The sequence below is a fragment of the Triturus cristatus genome, chromosome 5_2 (genome assembly GCF_964204655.1).
Source record: "Triturus cristatus chromosome 5_2, aTriCri1.1, whole genome shotgun sequence".
Classification (NCBI taxonomy): Eukaryota; Metazoa; Chordata; class Amphibia; order Caudata; family Salamandridae; genus Triturus; species Triturus cristatus.
The window spans coordinates 23,580,420-23,597,661 of NC_140588.1; the positions used below are offsets into that span (position 1 = coordinate 23,580,420).

Here is a 17,242-nt window from a genome sequence, read left to right on the forward strand (position 1 = left end):
GTACCCAGGGCATAGGTAACCCAGAGGCCTCTCATGGGTTGAAGCATGTATTATGTCACCCATGAGAGGCCATGCAAAATAGAACTACAGGCCTGCCATTTCAGGCTGTGTAAGATGGTGCATGCACCACTTACGATAGATATAGGTTTACGATATCTATAGGTCACTATACTTAAAACCCATAAGTCACCCCTATAGCAGGCTGTTACTATCCTGAGGGCAGGTTACTGGGTTTTATGTGAGAGGGTGCGCCTGCATGAGCAGAGCCCCTCTGCAGCCTTCGGAGACCATTCTCCCGGGTTGTTGGTGACACAGCCGTACATATAGGTAGAGGTGCATTATGACCTTGCGGTAAATGCTATCTTGAAAACGGCTGAAACAAAACATGTTGTGTTTGGTATCAAACACCTTTGAATCATACCTCCACACCAGTAACCGGTGCGGGAGGTATGATTCCACCCTTCTGAAGCAAGCTTTGGGGGTCCCTGGTCTTCCCGGTACCAGCCTTCTCTACCCAGACAACACAAAATGGATGCTGCCGACCATAGACACATTTCTGCCCTCCTGCTGCTGAGCCAAGCTCGAGCAGAGGAAAGCAGCACAATAGGCATAGGCCTGCATATCTTCTCTGTTTGTGACCATGCCTCCTTGCTGGTTGTTGTGACCATGTGGCTGGTGGCCATTTTGTGTAGCTAGACAGTTTGCTTTTCCCATAGGCCTGCATGTCTTCTTTGTTTGTGGCCATGCCTTCTTGCTATTTGTTATTGTTCTGATCGTGTGGCTTGTGGCCATTTTGTGAAGCCAGCCAGTATGCTTTTGCCATAGGCCTGCATGTCTTCTCTGAAATTGTGACCATGGCTCCTTGTTCAGTGTTACTTGTTGTTGATGACCATGTTGCACTGGCTGGCAGCCATTTTGTGCATCTAGCCAGTGTGGCCCTTTGCCATAGGCTTGCATGGATGGTTGCCAATGATAGCAGTTTATTAAATTATTATGCGTACGGATATTTTCACTTATCTTTAATTTTTTTATTTATATGTTTTGAATTTTAGTTGTTTTAATTTTAATTTCTTTTAGTTTTTTTATTTAAATGTGATTTTAAAAACAATAAGTATTTTTTTTAATTGTTTTAATTTATATTTTTTAATGTACATTTTCTATTTTTTAAAAAAACTTTTTTAATTCTTCTACTTCAAAAATGTTTATTTTTATTTTTTCAAAGAATTTTTTTTAATTTAATTTTTTTTTCTTTTTCTCATTTTTTTTTTCTTTTTTTCCTAACATCTGGAATCAACCCCATGACTGAAATAGTTGCACTGCACAGCAGCATTTATTGTCTAGTGATTATTTCATTGTCACCTGCACATCCCTGAGTGCCACATCCCAAAGTGATGCACATAAAGCTAAAAGTTACATTTGTGTGTTGTTGTTGCTCTTTCTGATGATTTCTAAGTGTGCTGCACACAGTGAAAGTTTGTTTGTGCGGTTTTACGAATGGATAGTTAGCATGTATTATTGCTAAGTCACCACATTAATTGATATTGTTTGGCAGAAGGCCAGTGCACGACGTGACGCGTGACTGACTACACAACATGATCATCTCTTCAGCTTGTTGTGAGCTAAGTGCCACTGCCAACTGACAGCTTCAAGATGGCCTCAGAGAAAGGTGTTGCCCAGAAAGTGGCAAGCGGGGAGCTGAAGAAGCAGATTTCCACCACTGGCGTGCTGACTGCAATATTTTTCAGGAAAGTTGTGCCTGCCTGCACTGGCCTCCAGCAATCAAGCTGAGAGCAGCACTCCTGCATCAACAACACCACCCACCAAACCTAAGCCCAGTACCATGTCTGTCAGTGAGGTAGCCAGTGCAATCACGTCAAGCCGACGAGTAGTGATGTTGAATTAGATTTGTTCCTTTCGCAATGTAGTACACAATCTTTTCAGGAAACACAGCAAAGTGGACAGCAGCCGCAGCCAGCAATAGTACATTTGTCTGATATTCGAGCAGAACAGGAATTTGAGCTTCCTTACGAGCCAGAAGTTGAACCTCCTCTTTTAGAATCATTGGCTCCCAGATCGCCAGCAAAGAAAAGGAAGGGTACTAATACACCATCTTTTCCAAGCGCCACTTCTGATGATGAAGATATGGACATGGATTGGACCCCAACAGAGACCAGGAGACAACAGGTGAGGCAAGGGAAGAGAAAAGTTCCAGAAAGACTTAGACTTATGGAAGGGGATGAAGAGGAGGATCACCATGATGAGGTAGTCATGGTGGAAGGTGACACCGAGGAATCTGACATTGCTATTCAATCAGCTCCGAGGGATGTGGCATAGGTAGCACCGCCACCAGCTCACATATTTGCAAAACCCCAGCTGAGATCTGCACCAAAATTCTTAGAACAGGGTATTCAAATATTAGGAAGTAATGGCGCTCTGCTGATAAACGTAGGTATATTGAGTTACAATATCTGTATGGTGCAAAACAGGGAGGGGAGACCCCTAAACCCCTCAAATTGTAAAGGCCAAAGAAATTTTGACCTCAAGCTAAGCAAAAGACCGGTCCTGTGCACACATACAATTATATAGTCACTGGTCGATACAGGTAAGAACAATGCAACAAAGAAAACATTCATAAATGATTTGAAATTTCCGTTTAATAAGCATAACCAGCCGACACGTGTTTCATCGTGGGAAGTGTGAACCACGAATCTTCAGGGCTGGAAAAAATACAAAATGATTCATGCTAAGACAAGTGCCATAAGCAAGGCGATACTACAAAATAATGATCATTACAAACATAGTATGTAAAAACAGTGCGAAAATATACAGGAAGAAAACACCACAACTCCAAGAAGGTGCTGAAGTAGTAATAAGATATAAGTGTCAAAAAGTGCCTACACCTCCAATCGGTGTAAAGTCAAAAAAGAGAGAAAGGAAGAAAGGAAAAGGCAACTAGATATCACCAATGCACCCGAATATGTGAAGCAACTCAAAACGTTAAGTCTCCCAACGGTAAAGGAGTACCAAACAAAAGTCCACACAAGAACCATACCTGAAGCTAATGCCAAAATAGCAGTAGATGCTGTAAGGTAAAATAATACAAACAGCGAATAAACAAGAGGTCTTAGAATACCAAGACAATGGAAAGCGAGGCGTGTAAACACATAGTAAAAAGGGATTTCTTACCCCACTACCGGTGATAATTCCAACCCGGTAGGGTCAATACAGGGTCAGTCGGAATGCACAGAAAAGTACTGTCTCTGTGTGAATAAAAAGTAATAATATACCAAATGTAGACAGCATGTGGAAGCGTAGAGGAGTAAGTGCAAGCAAAAGATTACTGTTAAAATAACAAGACAACAAATCGTACCTTCAAAATAAAACAGCCACGTTCAGAAATAACTTCGTACCGCCAGTCGCATAAAAATCCAATGTACATAAAAATTATCTTTAAGGGAGAGATTCCCGTTAGTAGTAGTCTGGCAACGTGTTCGTCAAGACAAGTAAATGACATCCATAATCTATAATGCAAACCACAACGGAAAACACGTTAGGTGAAGTTGTAAGTCACCCATTGTGTATACTCAAGGTCGATAGGAAATGTAAAAATGACATCTCTCTCGTCTAATGTACAACGCATGAGAGTATCAACTAACTAAGTACTTACAATAGAAGCGAAGCGTCCGAGCGGCCTGGCGGCATCAAATCCGTATGATAGTGTGTTACTGAAATCCGACCCGGAAGTGCTTAAATAGCCGGAAAATACCGGAACACTAGAGCGTAAACACACCAAGAAAAGTGCCCGATAGAAGACAGACTCCAAAGTGATAACGATGAAGTCTCGTAATATAAAAAATTTCACAAAGAGTCTCATACTTGATAGTCGATCAGCCCTCGCCAAAAAAACCATTATCTTAGTGCCATGTTACAATATGTCTCGAGCTCATCCGTGAAAGGGGAGAGTGAAAAAATGTCGTCAAAATTCGCCGAAGAAAGTGCGAGTGATGCGTGTTAGTACCTAAAGTTACCACGGTGTGCTTACTTATTGATAAGTGTAAATTGCAATCAATCAAGTGTATGGAGAAACTATAAGTATCTATCCCCTTACCAGAGTGTAAAAGATAAAGGAAAAGGGAAAGGGTAAAAAGGGAGCGACAGCGTAAAGAGAGAAGGAGGTAGGACAGTAAATACACGTAAAATCACTGTCCAATAATTATCATTGAATATGACTTCTAGGCTGACATCAAGTAAATCCATACATGCAACATAGTGGAATATAGCACATTGGATCAGACAAGGTTAAGAACTGTCCAATAATTATCATTGAATATGGCGGAGAACTGTATATTAATTTACATTAATATGACTCATATTAGTGGTATATAGCACGTTAGATCAGACAATGCTGAGAAATGTAAGCAGTGAAGGAATATATAGTATAAGAATATGAATATCACGTTACAAGCACTGAATGAGTTAGACCGCAAACAAGGAGAGTGTATACTGTAAATCAGAGCACCAAAGAATTCGTCCTTCATAATTGTGAAGATATACCGCAATACATGAAAACAAAAAATTATTTAAAGAATACATTGTTTACAGTAACATATATAAGGGTTCAACTTTACAGGCTAGAAGGCAACCGGAAAAGGCAAGTATAGCAAAGTGGGGACCGGCCAAATTATAAATACAGTACATGTCACGCACACCAATTAGCAGAAATACAAAAAGCTAGTTGGCATAATTCAACCCACATCAGTATTACATTTGATAAAACCCAATTAATTGTTCTGTGACAACATCACAATTAGTACAGAGCAAAATATCAACATAACGTGTAGGGCACTGGCGCAAAGAGCAGAAAGAAACACCAGCTGATTAAATCATTAATACATCAAAAAACTGAACCATTTAATTTCAACCCAAGAAATATTGCATTTCTGAGTCATAATTGAGCCCATGCTCAACCGTCTGTAAGCGCATAATCCACATGGCCTCACACTGTCTAAGGCGAAGTTCTCTGTTGCCCCCTCGTGCCCCCACATCAATGGTTTCTATCCCGAAGAATTGAAAACCTCCCCGGCTGTCCTGAGCAGAGCAGCTAACAGTGTGTAGTGCTACTGGGTATCTGGCATCTACTTGATGAATTGCCCTGGTGTGTTCGCCAATTCTCTCCTTGAGTGCTCTGATAGTACTACCCACATATTGTTTACCACACCTACACTCTATAATGTATACCACAAATTTGGTAGTGCAATTGATGTTGGATTTGATAGTGTATGTGTCGCCATTATGTCCAGAGAAAGAGGTGGTCTTGTGTTTCGCCCATCTACATACTCCACAGCAGCCACATTTATGAAAACCCAATGTCAGTGGTGTAAACCAGGACTGTTTCCTTTGTGCTTTTGGGACCGTAGGACTAAGTCTACTACGAAGGTTGAAGCCTCGTCTATATGTAATCTGTGGGTAGCTGGTCAAAAATTCACGAAGGGAGGTGTCTGTTTGGAGAATACCCCAGTGTTTATTGAGGCTCTTCCTCATGACTTGACTTAATGCATTATACTCAGTAATCATGCGTGTGTTGCGCTCTGTGGTGGTCTTGTTGGTGGTTTTCGGTAGTAAAGTGTTAGCACGTTTGACCCTTGCTATTCTATTCTCTGATTTCTTGAGAATTGATGGTGGATAGCCCCTTTTTTGAAATCTATGTTTCATGTCCTTGATACAGTTAGCATACTCCAACTCATCACTACAGTTGCGTCGTGCTCTTAAACCCCTGTCTCTGGAGAAGCAGAGAGGCAAACAACAACATGCCCACCTACCTCCAGTTCTTCTTCAGGCATTGGCAGTGGACAGTTTGGGACTTTTTTAAAGTTAGCAAAGAGGGAGAGCACATTGCAGCATGCACCATTTGCCACACAAATGTTCGTCAAGTGAAGTCTGGAACACATTATGGTACTGGAGGCCAGACGACCCATATGAAAAAGCACCACACAAACAAGTGGGAGGAGCACCTTCAAAACATTGCTGAACATGGTGGGGAGAGACAAGGGAACATCTGCCAAAATCCAATCACGGTGGAATGTGATGAGGAAGATGGAGAGGGTGACATCTTCATGCAAAGCAGTCCTGTCGCCAGCAAATTCACACACCTCAGCCACTTCTAAATGGCACAAGAAGACTCAGAGTGAGATGGAGACACCATGGCATACAGTGACTGCTCCACTACCACGATGCACATTGAGTCTACCACTAGCATCTACTTCTCAAAAGACACCTGTGTCAGTGCCCCAAGAAAAGAAGAAAGTCTTGGCTACTATTACAGGCATGTATAGGCAGGAGAGGCCTTAAGAGCGAAATCACCCAACCGCACGTTTGTACAATGAGAAGCTGGCAAAAATGTTAGCGCTGGACCTCCTCCCTTTTTCTTTTGTGGAACGAGTAGGATTCTTAGAATTTGCGGCACTCATGGAAGGTACCAAGTAGGACCTATTTTGCTAGAGTGACTGTTACAGTGCTGCATCACAATGTGCTGCAGTTGGTTGGACAAGCTTTGAGAGCGTTGTTCACAACATCCACGACAGACATGTGGACCAGTTGTCAGGCGACTGATTACATGTGCATCACTGCACATTGGAACTCTTTTGCAGGGGTAAAGCAAAATATATCTTCCTGTCTTGGCCCTGAAGAAAGTTTTAAGAGCGTTCAGTGACATGCAGCAGTGGCCTGGTTCACGATGGAAAAATCAGCTGTAAAAATCTTGGAAGAATTTAACAGCAAGGTTTATGAATGGCTGCGACCCAGAGGTCTCAGAATTGGATTTGTTGCCACAGACAATGCCAGTAACATAGTCATGGTGTGAATATTGTTGCGCACACCTAGACTTCTGTTGAAAATGAAAACATTACTAGCCCTATTTCATCTAGTATAAGTGAAGGTCTGGAAGAGGTTGCCAGCCTCAACTATAAATGTACCCTGAACAAGTGACACTTGATTTCTGGCCGCGCAGCTATAAATGCAATTCAACTCCTAATCATGAATTATTACAATACACAATTATATGATACACACATATCATTTTGTTATTTATTCGAAAACAAGTTAAACTTGCAGTTTGTGTCAATTTAAACATGCGAAAAGCAAAAACATATGACTACATTAACAACATGCAATTTCTCTCAAAGGATGATGAACAAGTTTTTTTTGTGGAATTCTTAAAAACATCAATTTCATTAACTTTCTGATGATGAAGATGCCCAATGCATTTTGGGATAGGTATCCCTTCTTCAGGGCCTCTATAAATACCCCAAAAAAAACTGGATATAAAAATATGCTCTACACTATACAAGGAGCAACACACCAACCCTGTGATAGAAATCCAACAAAAGAGGCATGAAATGAGATACAAGTTCACCCGTGAAAAATCATGCTAATTTTCACCAGGATAAACCAAAGCTAATGGTGCTCAGGCAGCATAAAACAAGGGGGCATATTATCAAGGACGGTGTTAAAATTATCACTGGTTTAGCAGCAGAAAACTGTCGCTAAAGAGGCGATAATGGGCTTGATAATACGCCCTTGAGAATTCCAATAGAAGTCCATGTTCTTGTGTGAACATGGGCTTCTATTGGAATTCTCCAGGGCATATTATTAAGCCTATTATCGCTGCTTTAGTGGCAGTTTTCTGCCGCTAAACCAGCGATAATTTTAACGTCGTCCTTGATAATATGCCCCAAGGTTCTCTGAACGCACCAGGAGAAACATGCAAACTCTTAATCAGTGTACATAAATGCGCGAGTCCTGGCCACGATGTCAAACACTGTGAGGTGATGATTTTTTTTTTTTTACACAGTTTTATATAGCGCGAACTTGACCCGAATCGGGTATCAGAGCGCTTGACATAGCACCAGTTGCATTACATGAGGACACATTCATATTTGTTAGGCACGGGGAGATTAAGGGGCATATCAGCAACAGCCAGCGATAATTATCGCTAAGCGCTTAGCGCGAAAATAATTATCGCCGGCTATCGCTGGATTTTATCGCAGAGATAGCGTGCTATCAGCAACGCTTATCTCCAATGCGATAAAAAATCCAGCGATAGCTGCTAAATGTGCAATTATCGCTAGAAATCCAGCGATAATCGCACAGCGATAGGCAAAACCTTGTTGATAGGGCTGGGTGGTCTCAGCCTTATAATCCACCACCCATAGGCTATAATGGTTTAGTCAGTTTAAAAGCAGGCATAAAGAAACCTGCGTTAGGCGCGGATAGTGCTACTTTTCTCATCGCTACACAGGTTAGCGATTTGCTTGATAATTGGAGAAATGTCTGTCAGTGACATTTTCCACGTTATTTTAGTAGGGTACGCCCACTTTGCATATCATTGGCGGTGCAAAGATGGGCGTTAGGGAAACCGGCGCTGAGGCATAGGAACACACGTTAGCGTATCCTTGCTGATAGTAATTCTCACCGCTTTTCGCCCTAAAACGGACGCTAAAGCGGCGATAATTATATGGCTTCCCCTTGATGATATGCCCTTAAGTGACTTGCCCAGAATTGCAGGATGTTCAGCTCATTGTCGAGACTCGAACTCAGTTCCCCAGATTCGAGGTCGACTGCTCTAGGCGTTAGGCGAACTCCTCTCCCTGCTATAGTATAATTGTGTGTACAAAAACACTCACTGAGTATCAGAAATAAATCGCTACTGACAATTAAAAATAATGTTTTCGTTAGTAAATGCATATGAACATAATCTAAAAAAAACAAGAGATGAAATGTGCATGAGTTACCAGTTCAATCAATGCCCTCAATGTGATCTCAGCGAGCTACTGACAAAATAACAGTACCTCAAGTAGGTCAGTGTTCAGGCAAAAAAAGCTGGATGGCTACTCATTAACTCTAGATCACAGAAAGAAACTGTCTCACTGCTATCGATCAACTGGGGTGTTCACATGAGTGAATACACACAGACGTAGTCTAAAAAACAACAAGCAAATGGTGTCTAATTCAGCAGTTTAATGCTCTAAATGTATCAAAGACCACTGCTGATAATGTTACGATACCTCAAGCCAGTCAGTGTTCAAACAAAGACAAACTGAATCTCTATGCGATACCTCTGAAGACTGGCCACACTGTGGGAATGTAAAATACTCCGTATCAATATACCGGTCGGAATCTTATCAAACTTGAGGAATGTCACACAAGTTATATCCACACTGTAACCTACCGATTTGCCGGAGTGCTCCGAAGCCGAAAACAAATGCTAGCTATACACTAACGAACCCGCGATAAAGTCGCGCCAATTCTTACACCAGCATCAAATACAAACTGGCTAGCGTACGCCTCACGGGTAATAGTCATATTGGAATGTGTTAAGAAAGTCATAGCTGTCGACAAGTACTCCGAGGTGTAAACCCCTGAATCACGGGGCGCCATCGTAGAATCAGACAGAATCATAGAGTCAGGCGGAAGAATTAGCTACCGCATAAGAGCATGAAGGGCCTCAAGCGCGGTCGCCATGTTGAGGGAGTATAACCAAAGATGAATAGCACTCCCAACACCATTGTGCATGTTTATAAAATACTGTGCAGAAAAAAACAAAGGGGCATATTATCTAGCCCCTTATCGCCGCGTTATTGGCACTTTTCTGCCACTAACGCGGCGATATTTGCATCAATTGGGCCCCTTTCACGATAAACTTATCGTGAAAGGGGGCGTGCAGTTGCGGTGGGCGTTCCACCACAACACCCATTCACTTCGACGCTGCCACCCATTATCAAGCTTGGCGATAATAGGTGGCAGCGCCAAACTTAAGACCAGAAAAATCCTGGTCTTAAGGTGGTGAAACAAGGAGAAATGCTTAATTTCTCCTCATTTTTGCTTTTTCCATGTGTGCTGCCTTATGCAGCACACATAGAAAAAGCAAAATGCCATGGTTTCTTTACGTATAGGAAGGTATCCCTTCCTGTACATAAACAAACCTTTTTTGTAAAATGCCATTTTGTAACTTACCTGTGTGCTGCATGAAGCAGCACACATGTAAGTTACAAAATGACATTTAAGGTTTGTTTATGTGCAGGAAGGAACTCCTTCCTGTACATAAACAAAACCTCCCTGCTCGCAGACACCCTTGCACTCTGGTGCAAGGGTGCCTGAGCTGGGGATAAGTTGTAAACCTTAGCGCCATCGCAGGGGGAACCGCTAGGCTGCACCATATCCTTGGTAATATGGTGCAGCCTAGCGTTTCCGAAAAGGCGAAGAGAGGCGTTAAGCCAAGACAGCTAACGCCTCTCTTCACGACTTTGTTGATAATATGCCCAAAGATTGACGTCAGATTACCACATGCTGACAGTGGGTAATCAGCCTACATATGAAAAAAGATTGAGGGTGAACCCGAGCACCCTCGTGCTAATAGAATTGCATGAAAACCTAAGCCTAGGACATAGTAAAAGAATGGCTACAAATAACAACTAAGCAGAATGTAGCTGTGCACCAAAGCACCTGTGTCACCCAGATAAACATCATGAAATGATATCACATATCTGCCATTGATGGATTAGAATGTGAAGAGAAGTGTAGATCACTGCATGTCACAGGGTCCTGTCAAGAAGTTATGTACACACAGAAAGAGCACAATGTACATGATCATGTTACAAAATGAGTAGACATGTACAACCTCAATATCATGTACTGTTATTGAGACAACAGAGCCCATAATTTATAAGAAACAGATCATGTCCATTTTATAGTTCAACCCATGAGGTGCTACAGTGTTAAATTTTTTTATCCACCAAATGTCACGTTGGGGAAAGAGTTTAGAGTTGTTTTTATCCGTGCTAGTATATAATATCTCCAGAATTAAAAATCTCAATTGTGCTATGTTGTGTTTAAATTCCAACCAATGTGCAACTAGATTAGATGTAGTATTCCTATTACGAATCATGCTTTTGTGTTTGGTTATTCTAATCTTAATTTTGCGTTCAGTTTTGCCTAAGTACATCAAGCCATAAGCAGGGTATAGGAAGGTGGAGTATTATGTGGTGATGCTGGTTGGGCTTCATCATGCAATAGTCTCACAGGCCCCAAAGATGGTCCTTTGTTTAACAATAATAAATCCTTAACTCAGTCCTGGTAGAGTGGCAATGAGCAGTCAGGCTTCACTAGAGGAACATGTGTTAAGCATTTCAAAGTACCAACATGGACGATAAGTAATTGACACGACTCAATAGAAATGCGACACCATTCATAAAAATGAAGTGTATTTTTATCTTAATTTAGACACCAAAGTGAACGTGATTAGATACATATAACTGGAGTTATGGATTTTAGAAGAAAAGATAAATCACAGTAAATCAATACTGCCAAACTTTTGCATTGTGGTCAATAGCAAAAAGTAGTAGTGGCAATCGGTCACTTGCAGGTTGAGTTGCGTGAAACCCAAGGAACGTTAAAATGATGGGTGTCCCAAGCCAAGCCATGGCATTCAGTTACATTTTACCTGGCCCATGGAGCCCGGGTGCAGAGTTGTCCTTGCTGAACGGGAGCCGCAGAGGTGCATTTTACCCCTTACACTGTGCTGCGGGCAACAAGATGCAAAAGCATAACAATGGGGCCACAGATGACATCTGATGAAAGTCAGATGGAGTTCCCTCTAGATGCAGCGTCGAGTGTATGGATAAGTTGCCAAACTGATGACCAACGAGCCTTGGCAGCAGAAAGCACAACAGATGGTTACTTTGGCATCTGGTGGTCCCAGGGAACACATTTGCTGCCTGAAACTTCATGAAAGGTAAAACTACAGTTCCCACAATGCACTAGACTCATCTGGATTTTTATGATCACTTGGAGGGCCCAATGGCCAGTGATTCTTTGGATCTGGAGCATTGTTTTATCAGTAGTTCGCAGGGGGCTAGTACCACTGGTCCAGGGGACCCTGAGGGTGCTTAAGGATCTCACAGGGGTCCTCCTGTCTGGGGAAACTACAAGTTAGCCTGGGATGAGTCTCGATCAGGCAGCTCCAGGAGTTTTGCCCCAGGTGCAGAGTATCCCTCTTTTGCTTTATGCAAGTCCAGTTGTTGCAGACACAAGTCTCTTCTTTGTCCTCTTTGATGCAAGCTGATCCAGAACTGAGGTTCTGCTGTCAGAGGTGGCCGTTAATTCCAAGATTTAGGGGTGAAAGTGGCCATTTGACTACTTGCCCCAGTGGCTAATTTATCCCTAGGGTGAGCACATCTGGGGGTGTAGGTCACCTTTTCTACCAAGAACCCAAAATTTCTACTTTCTTTTAAAAATGGCAGAAGTCTTTCTTAGCTGTCCAGACCATGCAGCCCATCCTAGAGGTGTGGGTAGCCTTCTGGGGGAGTACACACCTCTTGCATACCTAATTTTGCATCGGTCCTAGGGTATATGTGCTTGGAGCAGGGGGAGGGCCGTTTCGTCATTTGGGAGGCAGTCCTGATATATATATCAGAGGTAGTGTAGCCTTTGAAGCTCACTACCTTGATGTACCAATTCAATAGCCATTGTGAGAGAGAGCAGGTGTAACATTCCTGCTCAAACCTTTGTTCCTGACTACTGGGAGTGTGCACACTGCCTGACAGGAGGTCAGACACCTGTCTTGATGGCAGCAAGTCCAGGCTGCCAGCCAGAGCACAGACAAGTTGGGTAAATCAGTTAGGCAACCAAACGCGATTTGTGTCAGGGGTGAGATGGCACATTGTTGGATACCAATCTCAAAATATCTAGGTTGTACCATAATAGAGCTAGCAACCCCAGGTTTGCCCAGTTGCTAGTCCATGTTATCCTATGGACCACCTATCACTTATAGTGTACTTTAATGGTAAATGCCACTATAGGGACATATAAGCTAATGCCCACACCTTTAAAATAAGGCACCTTTAGGTATGAGTGACATATATTAAAAGCAGTGCTGTGACTTTGCCACACTTGGTGAGGGAAAAGTCGATATGGAGCAGCTTACACTGTTCCTGCAGTCTGCAATGGAAGGCCTGCTGTCAGTGGTTTACTTGTGTCACTCAGGGTAGCACAAACAGTGCTCCAAGCTCTAGGGTTCCCTTTATCTCCTATGCCCTTGTTACCACTGGTACCATACAATAGGGACTTATAAGGGGGGGTTAAAGCCCTTGTCAATTGGGGTTGTCAACTTACATCTAACAGTTTGAGGGAGAGAGCACAGGCACTGGGGCCTGGGTACCAGGCTCCAGTGCACTTTTACATGCATAACCATCAGCATAAGAGTGCAAAAAGTGGGGGGAATGACAATACAAAAAGGGCACTTTCCTGTGAAAGGTGATAAACAAGTAAACTATTCCCTGGTAGTTCTCATTGTCTAAGTGGAAAAACCTGGAAAGGCCATCTGCATTGGCATGGTCAGTCCTTGGTCGGTGTTTCACTGTAAAGTCCATCGTCTGTAGGGAAAAGCACTTCCTCAACAGCTAAGGGTTTTCCCTCTCATCTGCATCAGCCATCTGAGAGGCCTATGGTTGGTTTGAACCTCAAAGTGAGTCCCAACCAAGTAGGGTTTCAGCTTCTTCAGGGACCAAACCACAGCAAAGACTTCCCTTTCAGTGGTATTCCAATGCTGCTCTCTGGGAGGAGTCACCAGCTAACATAGTCAACTGGTTGATCCTGGCCCTCATCATATGTTTGTGACAACACTGCCACAATCCAATGTTCAGAAGCATCTGTTTGGACAATTAACTCCTTTCCATAGTCAGCTGCTGAGCACATAGCCGCCTTTGGGGTGTTAAAGACCTTTTGGCATCCTGTGGTCCAGATCACCTTCTTCAGTTGTTTCTTAGAGGGAAGTTAAGTAGGGGCAAAATAGTCCCATAACCCTACACAAACTTCATGTGGTGCCCAGTCAAGCCGAGGAAGGCCCTGCCTTCAGTTTGGGTTTTAGGAGCCTCCCACTCCAGAATAGTCTGGATGTTGGGTTGGGGTAGTCCACCTACAAGGTGGCCCAGGTACACAAGAGAATTTTGCCCTATCTGGCACTAGCTGGCCTTGATAATTAGGACTGTCTGATGTAGCACCTGTAACACTTCCTTCAGGTGGACGAGGTGATCCCCCCAGGTGGAACTAAAGAGAGCTATATCATCTAGATATGCTGCACTAAAGTTGTCTAGGCCTGAGAGAACTTGGTTCATCAACCTTTTGAAGGTGGCAGGTGCATCCTTTTGCAGAGTTTGAGGAGTTTTCTGTACTCCGCGGAGCATGCAAAGTTCTGAAAAACTCCCATAGTGCGAATTTTTTTCCTCGCTCGTGTTTGCCAACGTCAAGTTGGCGAGCAAGGAAAATCCACCTCCTGGCGTGATTTCTCAACACGGGCAGTCGGATTTGTCAATGCGGGCAGTCGTGTATGGTCGCGACCGCTCATGTTGAGAAACCTTCCATTTGCGTTGAGAAAGTTGCTGCTCGAGTAGAAAATCTACTCGAGCAGCAGAAAAGAGGTAGCTTCCTCTTGCGGTGCACATGGTGCCAATTTTACAGCACAAGACAAACAACTGCTTCTGAAAATCAATGCGAACGGCGTAACCAAATGCACTCTGCCACTCGCGGAACTCTGCATAGCGCAGCATAGTTTTTTAGTCACTTTGCGGAGTTCAATGTAGCGGAAATCCGCAAACCCTGCTCAGGCTTACCAATAACAGTCTCTCCAACTAAGATTCCTTCTTCGTCTCCTTAGTGCATGTCTCAGGTACCCATATTTTAGCCACTGTGTGGAATGGTCTGGTACTCCCCCTGTAGATGATCAAAGGGGACGATCCCATTAGCATCCCACACCTCAGCCAATATATTTATACCTATCTGATCCCAACCCAAGAAGCCCCTCAGATTGGCCACCCACCTCAATCGAAAGCCCTCCCAGAGGGGCATAACCGGTATGAGTCTCTTGTGCCATTTTATCTCCCTCAGTAAATTATTCCATATCTCTAAAACAGTTGACGTGGCCAGACATGCCCGACCATCTAATCGGCTGCCATACAAAACAAGCATGTAGCTGTGGTCTCCCATTCCCCATTTGTCCACTCATACTGCCGGGTCATCTGTATCTGTGTATACCAAGTCATTCACCACACCCACCTGCGCTGCCTCATAATACTTCCGGAATTTAGGCAGTGCTATACCACCTTCCTATTTAGACTGCTGCAGGGTGTGCATCACTATACAGGGCTGTCTCCCTGCCCAGAGCAACATTCTCACTAATACATCTACTCATGAGAAAGATATCTTTGGTAGCCTATATGGGCAGTTCTGCAGAACATACAACAATCAGGGAAGAGCAATCATCTTGAACATAGCCACCTTGTCTAACAGCAACAGCAGCAATGTACTCCAATATTTAATGACACTCTCCAACCTATGAAGCAATAGCTCAAGATTAGCCAGAGCATCGGAGGCAGCATCTCTAGTTATCCCTATACCCAAAAATGTAAAACTATGGGGTTCCACCCATAGAGGTAGTGGCATCGGGTCTGTTTGCCTCCATCTCACTATTAGGACCAGAAGCGGTTTCTCCCAATTAATTGCAAACCTAGAGTACGCCCCAAATATTTGGAAAATGTCCCTTATGTGGACCAGAGATGGGTCAGTAAAGGTCAAATAAAGCAGAATGTTATCCACATATAAGGATATTCATTCATTCCATCCCGAGCCACCCGTCCAGCCCCAAATTTGGGCTTCCACCCTCATGAGGGTCACCAACAGCTCTATTGCCAGAGTGAAGAGCACTGATGAGAGGGGGCATCCTTGTCTCGTGCCCCTCCTGATAGGGAATTCCCCAGATAAGCAGCCATTGATTTTTATTCTGTCTCAGGGCTTCTGATGCAGTAACATTATCTAGTTTGTGTAGCGGGCCCAAATACCATTCTTTCTGGAAGCAGGAACAGAAAAGGCCATTCCACTGATTCAAACACCTTCCTGGCATCCAGGGATACCACTGCCCAGGGTTCTCCCCCTATGTTTGGTTGCAGTATGTTATTATGTTGTCTTCTCAGGTTTAGTCTGGTTGAACGACAAGGCATGAAGCCTTTCTGGTCCAAATGCAGCCTATTAGCTAGCACTTTTGCCAGGATTTTGGTATTGACATTGAGTAACCAAATAGGTCTATAAGAGTCGCACCACTGTACAGGCTTCCCTGCCTTTGGTATAAGCACCATTGTAGCTGTGCACAAATCTTCTGGTAAGGACCTCCCCTCAGGAAAACATCCTGGTACATTAAGAGCATTGGCCTAGCCACCTTACCTGCCATTTTATGGAAGAATTCTAAGGGTGCCCACTTGGGCCTGGAGCCTTGCTCGCCTGCAATTGCGCCAAGGTGTCTGTGATTTCTGCATCAGTGAGACTCAACTACAACCTTTCCTACTGCTCTAAGGTCAGAGTTCTAGTCGGGCATTCCCTCACAAAACTCCTGATCTCATTCTCCGAACTTCCTGCCCTAGGCATATAGAATGAGGCCATTTAAGCCACAAACGTATCAGCAATCTGCTTGCTACCCCTTACAACATCGCCCGTTTCCATTCGCAGCTCGCTCACGTGTGGATTCCCTTTCAATGCTACAGATTCAGGCAAGCAATTTATCAACCTTTTCTGCAGCTTCATAAATGCGCTTCTGTTTGGCTAGAAAGGACATTTTAGCTTCATGTTGTGCCACCTCCCTATTTTCTGTACGCTGGCGCTCTAATGTCAGATAAGGGGATGTCACCAGGTGAGAGGCATATTGTCTCTCTAAGTCTTCTATGTCAAGTTCCAGCTTCTCTAGGCCCTGTACTCTTTCCCTCTTGCCTTTTACCTCTTGGCTATCAGGACTCTCCTAAGTATGGCCTTGTAAACCTCTCAGACTACACTGGCACTATCTACTGTGCCTTCAGTTTCACAGAAATATAAATCCGTAGATTTTCTCAGTGTTTTCACCATATGTTTGTTGGCTAATCTCCAAGTGGCCATCCGCCAACCCTGGGATTCGTTATCTCTACTAGTGGCTATGGTGACCTGTAAGGGGGCATGATTTTACATTGCCCTCGCTATATATTTGGCTTCAGAGAACCTCCACATAGTATCCCTGGGTGTCAGGACATAGTCTAAACCGGAGGACATGTCATATGAGTGCAAGTAAGAGCAGAAGCCCTGCTCCTGTCTATGAAGGGCCCTCCATGCATCTGTCAGACCTAAGGCTTGTACAAATCCCTCCAGTTTTCCACTCATGACCTCCCTTTCTGGC

The 17,242-nt window shown here is 43.5% G+C and overlaps 1 protein-coding gene across 1 annotated transcript in view; it reads right to left on the minus strand.

Moving 5' to 3' along the window:
* LOC146822606 (tubulin polymerization-promoting protein-like) overlaps positions 1 to 17,242 on the minus strand; it is a 576,554-nt gene that overhangs the window by 165,398 nt on the left and 393,914 nt on the right. The gene's annotated exons all lie outside the window — the stretch shown is intronic.